Source organism: Gobio gobio, assembly GCF_949357685.1.
Source record: "Gobio gobio genome assembly, chromosome: 25".
Classification (NCBI taxonomy): Eukaryota; Metazoa; Chordata; class Actinopteri; order Cypriniformes; family Gobionidae; genus Gobio; species Gobio gobio.
Window position 1 is genome coordinate 42,064,991 of NC_137121.1, and position 12,661 is coordinate 42,077,651.

The window sequence follows — 12,661 nt, forward strand, 5'->3', positions numbered from 1 at the left end:
ACACTATATGCTCAGCGAGAGAGATGGAGGGAGGATGGAGGGATGGGTGGGTGGATGGATGGGTGGGTGGATGAATGTGTGGATGGGTGGATGGATGGATGGGTGGATGGATGGATGGGTGGGTGGATGAATGTGTGGATGGATGGATGGATGGATGGGTGGGTGTATGAATGTGTGGATGGATGGATGGGTGGGTGGATGGATGGGTGACCGGATGTTGGATGGGTGTGTGGGTGGATGGATAGATGGGTGGATGTATGTATAGATGGGTGGATTGATTGACCGGATATTGGATGGGTGGGTGGATGGATGGATGGATGAGTGGGTGGATGGATGGACGGGTGGATGGATGGATGGATGGATGGATGGATGGATGGGAGGGTCGATGGACAGATGGATAGATGGGTGGATGTATGCATGGATGGGTGGATCGATTGACCGGATATTGGATGAGTGGGTGGATGGATGGATGGATGGATGGATGGATGGATGGGTGGATGGATGGATGGGTGGGTGGATGGATAGATGGGTTGATGTATGTATAGATGGGTGGATTGATTGACCGGATATTGGATGGGTGGGTGGGTGGATGGATGGATGGATGGATGTGTGGGTGGATGGATGGACGGGTGGATGGATGGATGGATGGGAGGGTGGATGGACAGATGGATAGATGGGTGGATGTATGTATGGATGGGTGGATCGATTGACCGGATATTGGATGAGTGGGTGGATGGATGATGGATGGATGGGTGGATCAATTGACTGGATTTTGGATGGGTGGGTGGATGGACGGATGGATAGATGGATGGGTGGGTGGTTGGTTGGATGGATAGATGGATGTTGGATGGATGGGTGGATGGATTGGATGGGTGGATGGATGGGTGGATGGATTGGATGGGTGACTGGATGTTGAATGGGTGGATGGATGGGTGGGTGGGTCGATGGACAGATGGGTGGATGTATGTATGGATGGGTGGATTGATTGACCGGATATTGGATGGGTGAGTGGATGGATAGAAGGATGGATGTATGTATGGGTGGATCGATTGACCGGATGTTGGATGGGTGGGTGGATGGACGGATGGATAGACGGATGGATGGGTGGGTAGGTGGGTGGATGGATAGATGGGTGGATGGATTGGATGGGTGGATGGATGGATGGATGGATGGATGGGTGGATGGATGATTGGATGGATGGATGGATGGATGGATGGATGGGTGGATGGATGGATGGGTGGGTGGATGGATGGGTGACCGGATGTTGGATGGGTGTGTGGGTGGGTGGATGGATGGGTGGGTGGATGGATGAGTGAGTGGATGGATAGATGGGTTGATGTATGTATAGATGGGTGGATTGATTGACCGGATATTGGATGGGTGGGTGGGTGGATGGATGGATGGGTGGGTGGATGGGTGGATGGATGGATGGGTGGATGTATGTATAGATGGGTGGATTGATTGACCGGATATTGGATGGATGGGTGGGTGGGTGGATGGATGGACGGGTGGATGGATGGATGGATGGATGGGTGGATGTATGTATGGATGGGTGGATTGATTGACCGGATATTGGATGGATGGGTGGGTGGGTGGATGGATGGACGGGTGGATGGATGGATGGATGGATGGGTGGATGTATGTATGGATGGGTGGATCGATTGACCGGATGTTGGATGGGTGGGTGGATGGACGGATGGATAGACGGATGGATGGATGGGTGGATGTTGGATGGGTGGATGGACGGATGGATAGACGGATGGATGGATGGGTGGATGTTGGATGGGTGGATGGACGGATGGATAGACGGATGGATGGATGGGTGGATGTTGGATGGGTGGATGGGTGGGTGGATCGATTCACCGGATATTGGATAGATAGATAGATAGATAGATAGATAGATAGATAGATAGATAGATAGATAGATAGATAGATAGATAGATAGATAGATAGATAGATAGATAGATAGATAGATAGAGGCGTGAAGAGAGGCGCGCGCTCTGGAGGGAGGCTGTCGCCCGCGCGCGCTCTTAAGAACGCGTAGTTTAGAGCGCGCGCTCCAGTGATGTGTCCTCGCGCGGACCCGCGTCACCTGCAGCTCCAGCTGTGAGTCTGAGGCACTGAATCAGATCTGACACACACACACGACAAACCTCGCTCAGACCAACAACTACAACAACTATAACAACTACAACAACTCTGACAACTATAATAACTTTCTGTAAGTTCTGTAAGTTCTGTAATCATAGGTGTGCGATTTAAAACTCTGGATATGTAGTTGTGGATATGATGCATCCTCGGGCTGAACAGGACGCGTGTTCTGGACTCAGCTCATCAGGTAAGCTCTGCTCATTATGATGATGATGATGATGATGAGGATATTACATATGAAGGCAGGACATTATTAGTATATCTTTATATCGCTACACACAGAACGCGTTTAGTTTCAAAACTCTGCTCTTCTGTCTCTGAGATTGGCGATGTGATATTTCACAGGAGTTATTGCATTAATATGACGTTAATCAGAATCACTGCTATAGGAGATTATGGGCTGAACATTATATCTGCTCTTTAAGCTCTGTCTTCACATCTGACCCTGGCTCTGATTGGCTAGAACACTATATCTGCTCAAACTGTGTTATATTAGTGACTGTCATGACTGTGCTTTAATAATCTTGTTCTGATGAACTGAACTGATTTACATTTAAAGCTATAATGGTTTAAATGATAACATCTGTCATTACAAATCATATCTAAATACATGTCATGTTGAAACAGAAAGACATTAAAGTATAGTTCAGCGGATCAGTGTTTATCATCTCATTAATATCCAGTCCGGTGTGAAGCTATATTCACGATGATATGTGTGTAGAATATACAGTATGTCCATAATGATGCTCTCGGGGAAAGTGTGTAAGGGAGGATCAGCTGTATGACTCTCCTCAAGCCCAGCATCAGGTGTGTGTAGAGTCCTCTAGAGCTGCAGATGTGTGTGTATAGAGTCCTCTAGAGCGGCAGATGTGTGTGTAGAGTCCTCTAGAGCTGCAGATGTGTGTGTGTATAGAGTCCTCTAGAGCTGCAGATGTGTGTGTATAGAGTCCTCTAGAGCTGCAGATGTGTGTGTATAGAGTCCTCTAGAGCTGCAGATGTGTGTGTATAGAGTCCTCAAGCCCAGCATCAGGTGTGTATAGAGTCCTCTAGAGCTGCAGATGTGTGTGTATAGAGTCCTCTAGAGCTGCAGATGTGTGTGTATAGAGTCCTCTAGAGCTGCAGATGTGTGTGTATAGAGTCCTCTAGAGCTGCAGATGTGTGTGTATAGAGTCCTCTAGAGCTGCAGATGTGTGTGTATAGAGTCCTCTAGAGCTGCAGATGTGTGTGTGTATAGAGTCCTCTAGAGCTGCAGATGTGTGTGTATAGAGTCCTCTAGAGCTGCAGATGTGTGTGTGTATAGAGTCCTCTAGAGCTTCAGATGTGTGTGTATAGAGTCCTCTAGAGCTGCAGATGTGTGTGTGTATAGAGTCCTCTAGAGCTGCAGATGTGTGTGTATAGAGTCCTCTAGAGCTGCAGATGTGTGTGTATAGAGTCCTCTAGAGCTGCAGATGTGTGTGTGTATAGAGTCCTCTAGAGCTGCAGATGTGTGTGTATAGAGTCCTCTAGAGCTGCAGATGTGTGTGTATAGAGTCCTCTAGAGCTGCAGATGTGTGTGTATAGAGTCCTCTAGAGCTGCAGATGTGTGTGTATAGAGTCCTCTAGAGCTGCAGATGTGTGTGTATAGAGTCCTCTAGAGCTGCAGATGTGTGTGTATAGAGTCCTCTAGAGCTGCAGATGTGTGTGTATATAGAGTCCTCTAGAGCTGCAGATGTGTGTGTATAGAGTCCTCTAGAGCTGCAGATGTGTGTGTGTATAGAGTCCTCTAGAGCTGCAGATGTGTGTGTATAGAGTCCTCTAGAGCTGCAGATGTGTGTATAGAGTCCTCTAGAGCTGCAGATGTGTGTGTATAGAGTCCTCTAGAGCTGCAGATGTGTGTGTATAGAGTCCTCTAGAGCTGCAGATGTGTGTGTATAGAGTCCTCTAGAGCTGCAGATGTGTGTGTATAGAGTCCTCTAGAGCTGCAGATGTGTGTGTGTATAGAGTCCTCTAGAGCTGCAGATGTGTGTGTGTATAGAGTCCTCTAGAGCTGCAGATGTGTGTGTGTATAGAGTCCTCTAGAGCTGCAGATGTGTGTGTATAGAGTCCTCTAGAGCTGCAGATGTGTGTGTATAGAGTCCTCTAGAGCTGCAGATGTGTGTGTGTATAGAGTCCTCTAGAGCTGCAGATGTGTGTGTGTATAGAGTCCTCTAGAGCTGCAGATGTGTGTGTATAGAGTCCTCTAGAGCTGCAGATGTGTGTGTATAGAGTCCTCTAGAGCTGCAGATGTGTGTGTGTATAGAGTCCTCTAGAGCTGCAGATGTGTGTGTATAGAGTCCTCTAGAGCTGCAGATGTGTGTGTAGAGTCCTCTAGAGCTGCAGATGTGTGTGTATAGAGTCCTCTAGAGCTGCAGATGTGTGTGTATAGAGTCCTCTAGAGCTGCAGATGTGTGTGTGTATAGAGTCCTCTAGAGCTGCAGATGTGTGTGTGTATAGAGTCCTCTAGAGCTGCAGATGTGTGTGTATATAGAGTCCTCTAGAGCTGCAGATGTGTGTGTGTATAGAGTCCTCTAGAGCTGCAGATGTGTGTGTGTATAGAGTCCTCTAGAGCTGCAGATGTGTGTGTATAGAGTCCTCTAGAGCTGCAGATGTGTGTGTGTATAGAGTCCTCTAGAGCTGCAGATGTGTGTGTGTATAGAGTCCTCTAGAGCTGCAGATGTGTGTGTATATAGAGTCCTCTAGAGCTGCAGATGTGTGTGTGTATAGAGTCCTCTAGAGCTGCAGATGTGTGTGTGTATAGAGTCCTCTAGAGCTGCAGATGTGTGTGTATAGAGTCCTCTAGAGCTGCAGATGTGTGTGTGTATAGAGTCCTCTAGAGCTGCAGATGTGTGTGTGTATAGAGTCCTCTAGAGCTGCAGATGTGTGTGTATAGAGTCCTCTAGAGCTGCAGATGTGTGTGTGTATAGAGTCCTCTAGAGCTGCAGATGTGTGTGTATAGAGTCCTCTAGAGCTGCAGATGTGTGTGTATAGAGTCCTCTAGAGCTGCAGATGTGTGTGTGTATAGAGTCCTCTAGAGCTGCAGATGTGTGTGTATATAGAGTCCTCTAGAGCTGCAGATGTGTGTGTGTATAGAGTCCTCTAGAGCTGCAGATGTGTGTATATAGAGTCCTCTAGAGCTGCAGATGTGTGTGTATAGAGTCCTCTAGAGCTGCAGATGTGTGTGTATAGAGTCCTCTAGAGCTGCAGATGTGTGTGTGTATAGAGTCCTCTAGAGCTGCAGATGTGTGTGTATAGAGTCCTCTAGAGCTGCAGATGTGTGTGTATAGAGTCCTCTAGAGCTGCAGATGTGTGTGTATATAGAGTCCTCTAGAGCTGCAGATGTGTGTGTGTATAGAGTCCTCTAGAGCTGCAGATGTGTGTGTTAAGGGTTGTGGAGGTCATGAGGTTGGTCAGGTGTGTGTGTGTGTGTGTGTGTGTGTCCAGAAATCTACTTTCCCCAAACTGGCTCTTTTCACCGACTGTGATGATGCGCTTAACGGTCATCGATATCGTAGATCCTGCAGCGTTTTTTGTATTTTCATTTTTTTTTAAATATATGTACATTTATAACACTAATACTTTGTATTTTATTACTTTTGCTTCAAAGTTCAAGTGATGGGAGTGATGGGCTACACCTCTAAAACATGTGCTTCACCCTCTGGGGCTCTTCATCTATGGCTCACACTCAGGGGCTTCGGGATTGAGATAAAAAAAGATTTGAGTAAAATCAATGCAATATAATTTTGTTCAATAATATTTTTTATTTTCTTTTTTTGGTGTTTTGAGATAATTTTATGATTAATAATTAATATTTATACAATAATTATGACCCATTTTTTCGCATTGAATATAATAAAACATTTATATATATATATAATTTTTTACTTTTTTTTTAATTAAAGCTGTATTTCATTTTAGAGTCAAGCCTAGGCCTCATGAAAGCAGTGTTTTTAATGAGATGGTGCCATCCGGTGGACACATTGAGCATTTCTATCACACAATAGCACATTTATACAACTATAGTGGATCTTGCGTTTTATAAAAAAAATGTATAAATCGTAGCTTCATCGGAATGGTCCAAAACTTGGTGACTTTATTGGTACTTGGTATATGAACACCCAAATAAAATTGGGGACAGGATTTGAAAAGTCTAAGTGGTCGTAAAACAAAATAGTCACACTCAGGACCTTCGGGTCAAAAATGACCCCCATAGGAAATGAATGGAGAATGAGTTTTTTTCTGCGTACAATCTACAAATCAGCCAGGATGCAGAAAAAAGACTCAACAGTGAAGATCTCTGAAACATCAAGAGTGCAAAACAGACAAAAAAACACACACACACACACACACACACACACTTACACACACACACACACACACACTTATACACACAAAAACACACGCACACACAAATGAACGCGTGCCATTCCAAAAGCTAATTTTGTTTTTGTTTGTGTGTGTGTGTGTGTGTGTGTGTGTGTTTTTTTTTTTTTGTGTTTTGCACTCTTGATGTTTTAGAGATCTTCACTGTTGAGTCCTTTTTTCTGCATCCTGGCTGATTTGTAGATTGTACGCACAAAAAAACTAATTTCCCATTCATTTCCTATGGGGGTCATTTTTGACCCGAAGACCCTGAGTGTGACTATTTTTTTACGACCACTTAGACTTTTCAAATCCTTTGTGTGTTCATATTCCAAGTACCAATAAAGTCACCAAGTTTCGGACCATTCCGATGAAGCTACGATTTTTAACATAAAAAAACTAAAAAAATTGGGGTCAGAAATGACCGAAGAGCCGCAGAGGGTTAACCTTCATATGAAACTGGCTTCGGCTTCGGCTTCATCCCGCTGTTTAATCCGCAGCGGCGTCGAGCAGAGTCAGAAGCAGAGGTGTGTGTGTGTGTGCTGATCTGAGCTCTCATTGGTCTGTCACCGCTCGTCAATGTCAACATATTTGAGGAAACCAATCAGATCAGAGTAGGCGGGCTTTATGTTCACAGAAGCTGCTGAGGCTGAGCGCGAATTTCAGCAGCGACTCGACGTCAAGTGTGAGATTTGACTAAAGTAAACGCTTCATATCTGAGCTGCTTCTGTACGTCAAACTAATGACAAAAATGTTCAGCCAAAATAATAAACTTGTGTCTAATTTCGCCATTTTTAATTCAAATAGGCCTATGTAATGTGATTTATAATAGAATTAACAAACAAGAAATACTAACAAAGCCGTTTTCTTCAGATTAGGCCTAAGATTAGTAATGAATGTGTGCATATTGTGAATTAATTTATTACATTTAGTTACCTAGCTTTCCTGGTAGCCTTCAGTAAATTAACATGTCTATGAAAATGATTTATAAAACATATAAATATCAGTTAAACATGTGTTTACGGTCTTCACTGATGAAAATGGAGAAACGTTATCAGTCATATCTGCCACTGATATGGTGTTCAAGCTATTGTTATATAATATTTTGGTGTTCAGAATATCTTAAAATGCACATGTGTAGATCATGGAAATCAACATTTTCTCGGGATCAAGCCCCCAAACCCCCTAACTACCTCACATGTGGGATCTCAGAGATTATAAACCTGCCTACAATGTATGATTATGGGATGTACAGTATGGTCATGCAGAATAAGGCATTTATATTTGCTTTATAAGTAATAATAAACAGCCAATATCCTAATATGCATACTAATAAGCTACTAGTTAATAGTGAGAATTGGACCTTAAACTAAAGTCTTACCATTATTTTACCCTCACTGAGGCTGAGCCAATAATGAACATCCTAGAATCGGCCCTCATAGTAAAAATAACTTCTTTCTCTCTTTTCACTGCCGTTATCAATCTCTCACTCTATTTTTTCCCTCTTTTTGAAAGTTGTGAAATCACTTCTGTGGCGTTTTTCTTTTGCTATGTGAGCAAATGGGCACACAAAACATTATTTAATGTATTCTCTCATTCACAGCTGTAATATTTAACCCAACTATGACGACTTCTGCTCAGAGAAACACGGAAATGTCAAAAGGTCTATTGTCACAAATTTGTCACACAGGTTAATGATGTCACACTGGCTAATGATGTCACACTGGCTAATGATGTCACACTGGTTAATGATGTCACACTGGCTAATGATGTCACACTGGTTAATGATGTCACACTGGCTAATGATGTCACACTGGTTAATGATGTCACACTGGTTAATGATGTCACACTGGCTAATGATGTCACACTGGTTAATGATGTCACACTGGTTAATGATGTCACACTGGCTAATGATGTCACACTGGTTAATGATGTCACACTGGCTAATGATGTCACACTGGTTAATGATGTCACACTGGTTAATGATGTCACACTGGTTAATGATGTCACACTGGTTAATGATGTCACGCTGGTTAATGATGTCACACTGGCTAATGATGTCACACTGGTTAATGATGTCACACTGGCTAATGATGTCACACTGGCTAATGATGTCACGCTGGTTAATGATGTCACACTGGTTAATGATGTCACACTGGCTAATGATGTCACGCTGGTTAATGATGTCACACTGGTTAATGATGTCACACTGGTTAATGATGTCACACTGGCTAATGATGTCACACTGGCTAATGATGTCACACTGGTTAATGATGTCACACTGGCTAATGATGTCACACTGGTTAATGATGTCACACTGGCTAATGATGTCACACTGGTTAATGATGTCACACTGGTTAATGATGTCACACTGGCTAATGATGTCACACTGGTTAATGATGTCACACTGGTTAATGATGTCACACTGGCTAATGATGTCACACTGGTTAATGATGTCACACTGGCTAATGATGTCACACTGGTTAATGATGTCACACTGGTTAATGATGTCACACTGGTTAATGATGTCACACTGGTTAATGATGTCACGCTGGTTAATGATGTCACACTGGCTAATGATGTCACACTGGTTAATGATGTCACACTGGCTAATGATGTCACACTGGCTAATGATGTCACGCTGGTTAATGATGTCACACTGGTTAATGATGTCACACTGGCTAATGATGTCACGCTGGTTAATGATGTCACACTGGTTAATGATGTCACACTGGCTAATGATGTCACACTGGTTAATGATGTCACACTGGTTAATGATGTCACACTGGTTAATGATGTCACGCTGGTTAATGATGTCACACTGGTTAATGATGTCACACTGGCTAATGATGTCACACTGGCTAATGATGTCACGCTGGTTAATGATGTCACACTGGTTAATGATGTCACACTGGCTAATGATGTCACGCTGGTTAATGATGTCACACTGGTTAATGATGTCACACTGGCTAATGATGTCACGCTGGTTAATGATGTCACACTGGCTAATGATGTCACACTGGTTAATGATGTCACACTGGTTAATGATGTCACGCTGGTTAATGATGTCACGCTGGTTAATGATGTCACACTGGTTAATGATGTCACACTGGTTAATGATGTCACACTGGTTAATGATGTCACGCTGGTTAATGATGTCACACTGGTTAATGATGTCACACTGGTTAATGATGTCACGCTGGTTAATGATGTCACGCTGGTTAATGATGTCACACTGGTTAATGATGTCACGCTGGTTAAAGATGTCACACTGGTTAGTGATGTCACACTGGTTAATGATGTCACACTGGCTAATGATGTCACACTGGTTAATGATGTCACACTGGTTAATGATGTCACACTGGTTAGTGATGTCACACTGGTTAGTGATGTCACACTGGTTAATGATGTCACACAGGTTAATGATGTCACACTGGTTAGTGATGTCACACTGGTTAGTGATGTCACACTGGTTAATGATGTCACACTGGTTAGTGATGTCACACTGGTTAGTGATGTCACACTGGTTAGTGATGTCACACAGGCTAATGATGTCACACTGGTTAATGATGTCACACTGGTTAGTGATGTCACGCTGGTTAATGATGTCACACTGGTTAGTGATGTCACACTGGTTAATGATGTCACACAGGTGGGGGAGTAATAATGCTGCCTCTGATGTCGTGTTTACCAATGGGAAGTTCAGAAATGATTTTGATACCCAAAGTCCCGAGATGGGCGTGTCGTAAGCTTTAAACATGCTGGCGGTGAGAACTACTGCTGTGGCAGGTGTGGTTTATTAGTTTTTTCCTCAAAACAGCGAGATCATCTTGTCTTGACATTAATGTAGTGCATATTTACATATTCGAGTAATCATCTGAAGCGTATTGTATGTTTCAGGGCTCGACATTAACACTTGTCCGATTAAAGGGGCAAGTCAAAGATCATTTTACTTGCCCGACCGGACAAGTAGTCTGATTATAACATCAAAAACAAAAAAATATCTAGGGAATCACCAAAATGTAAGAATGATTCTGCATTCATTAGTGTAAGTGGCGCTTGCGCAGCCTCAAGGAGAAATCTAAATAAACGAGCGCCGCTCACACACAGAAACTAGGTTAATATACAGCGGTAAAAATGTGTTTAAAAAATAGTTTTTTATATATTTATAACATATGATACAGTTAAGCAACACCACACGAGCAAGAGTTTTCCTGAATATCATCACGACTGAAACTGACACTGATTTCATATGCCAATTCCATAAATAATTCATTAACATCAAGTCACTTACACTTCAGATGCAATATGGACTGTTTTTGTTCTATTTCAGCAGCGAAAATAGTTCCAAACAAAGATCACAGCAGAACCATAACGCCTCTCACAGCAACAGTGTGTGTTACTGAATGATTCAGTGTTTGAATGAATCAGTTGAATCAAAGATTCAATGATCTGTTCATAAACGACTGCCTAATTCTTGAATGAATCATCCGTTTGAATGAATCGACTCAATGACTCGCTCATTAAAACCTGCGCCACCTACTGGTGCTTTAGTTTCATGTCTAAACATTCTTTTCTTATTTGTATATTCAAAAAATATTTACAACAATCTCATAACATTTTTTAATGCGGTTGTAATTTTTCAGTGTAAATTATTTTATTTGATTGGTAACAGCCCTATAGTGTCTTAATCTAGTTTAATTTATTGATCAAATTTAAGAATATAAATTTAAAGCTGAACCATAGCCTATATTTAACAAGATTATGGAAAAAAATGCCCTTTATAAAAGGTAAAAATATCACAAATATGCAGATTTAAATATGTCAAAGCTGATTGAACACTGGTGAGAATATTGCTTCAGAATAAATTACACACACACACACAAAGTAATAAAATAAAAATTTCCGGACAAGCAAATTTTTTACTCTGACAAGTGAATGACAGATTTACGAAGGACAAGCACGTGAACCGGCTTAATGTCGAGCCCTGTGTTTGATACACAGCGTAAATAGCCTCATTTGACTGAAATGACACTCGACAGAAAGCGGACTATCTGGAATGTTTATATGCTGGTCAGTGCATGGGACACTACATATAATGTTGGTTTTAATGATAAATAGGCAAGAATAAACCTGGGATCCTCCGTGATTCCTGTTCATTCCCACAACAAAGCTCTTGAATGCAACAAGCTCGTAATCACGACTTCTGAAGTGGGAATTAGGACATTTCGGATAGCATGTGAAGGCGGCATTACCGCTTCATTTCAGACCGAATTCATGCTAGATTTATTACTATAAATTACGGACATGAGGATATTATTATTATTAGGATTTATTTCCAGATTGAATCATGTGGTGTGTTCAAGTCATGTCGTGAAGATCGAGTTGAACGCACATGAACGGCACCATAAAGTCGTAAACACCAGTGGGGGAAGCTTTACGTGTTGGGGCGTGTCAGTGAGAAACATGCGCAATACCACAATACTTACTAGTGATACTGTCAGGCTTTTCTATTTACAGCAATAGCATATAGTAGTAGATTTTAAGAACCTTGCTGTATTTTTGTGTAATTAATTAAGAGAAAGTACACTGGTCATCTTACTCCGACGAAAGTGACTTGAACACACATGAGGTCGTAAATACGAACATCCCGGGAAGACTTGAACGCCCCATTATTTAGTGGATGCACCAACCCAGAATATTCCTCTAATGCTCAGGATTGGTGTTAAACTGCATTGTGTGAGTTTGTGTGATTGATGCTGCGTTCCAGGCAGGTTTTTGAGCCGGTAAGTCACGACTTCTAACCACGACTCACGACTTTGTAGCGGATGGGTTAGAAACTGATGATTGATGCTCACTGTATTTAAACGATTCATTAACACCACTGAATCAGGTTTCTCGCTCATGACTGCTTCATGTTAAATGGACTTGAAATGTTTTCATTTTGAAAGGACCTCTTTGGTCTTGGTGGTCTAGATCTGACCAATCAGCTTGTGCCATGCGGTGATGATGTGATTGCATGTAAAGAACTAGATATGAATCCAACAAATGGATTGTTCATTCAGTTTATTTGCTCCATTGAGTTATTTTATGCATTTTTAAGAACGATTAGTTCAAAAACCGGACATCAATA

The 12,661-nt window shown here is 42.3% G+C and overlaps 1 protein-coding gene across 1 annotated transcript in view; it reads left to right on the forward strand.

Annotated features, from left to right (window-relative positions):
• The first annotated feature begins 2,228 nt into the window (after window positions 1–2,228).
• Window positions 2,229–12,661, forward strand: part of ano1b (anoctamin 1, calcium activated chloride channel b) — a 59,429-nt gene continuing 48,996 nt past the window's right edge. Inside the window, exon 1 of the mRNA XM_079809165.1 lies at window positions 2,229–2,338. The gene's annotated coding sequence lies outside the window, so the exon portion shown is untranslated. The remainder of the gene's footprint in view (window positions 2,339–12,661) is intronic.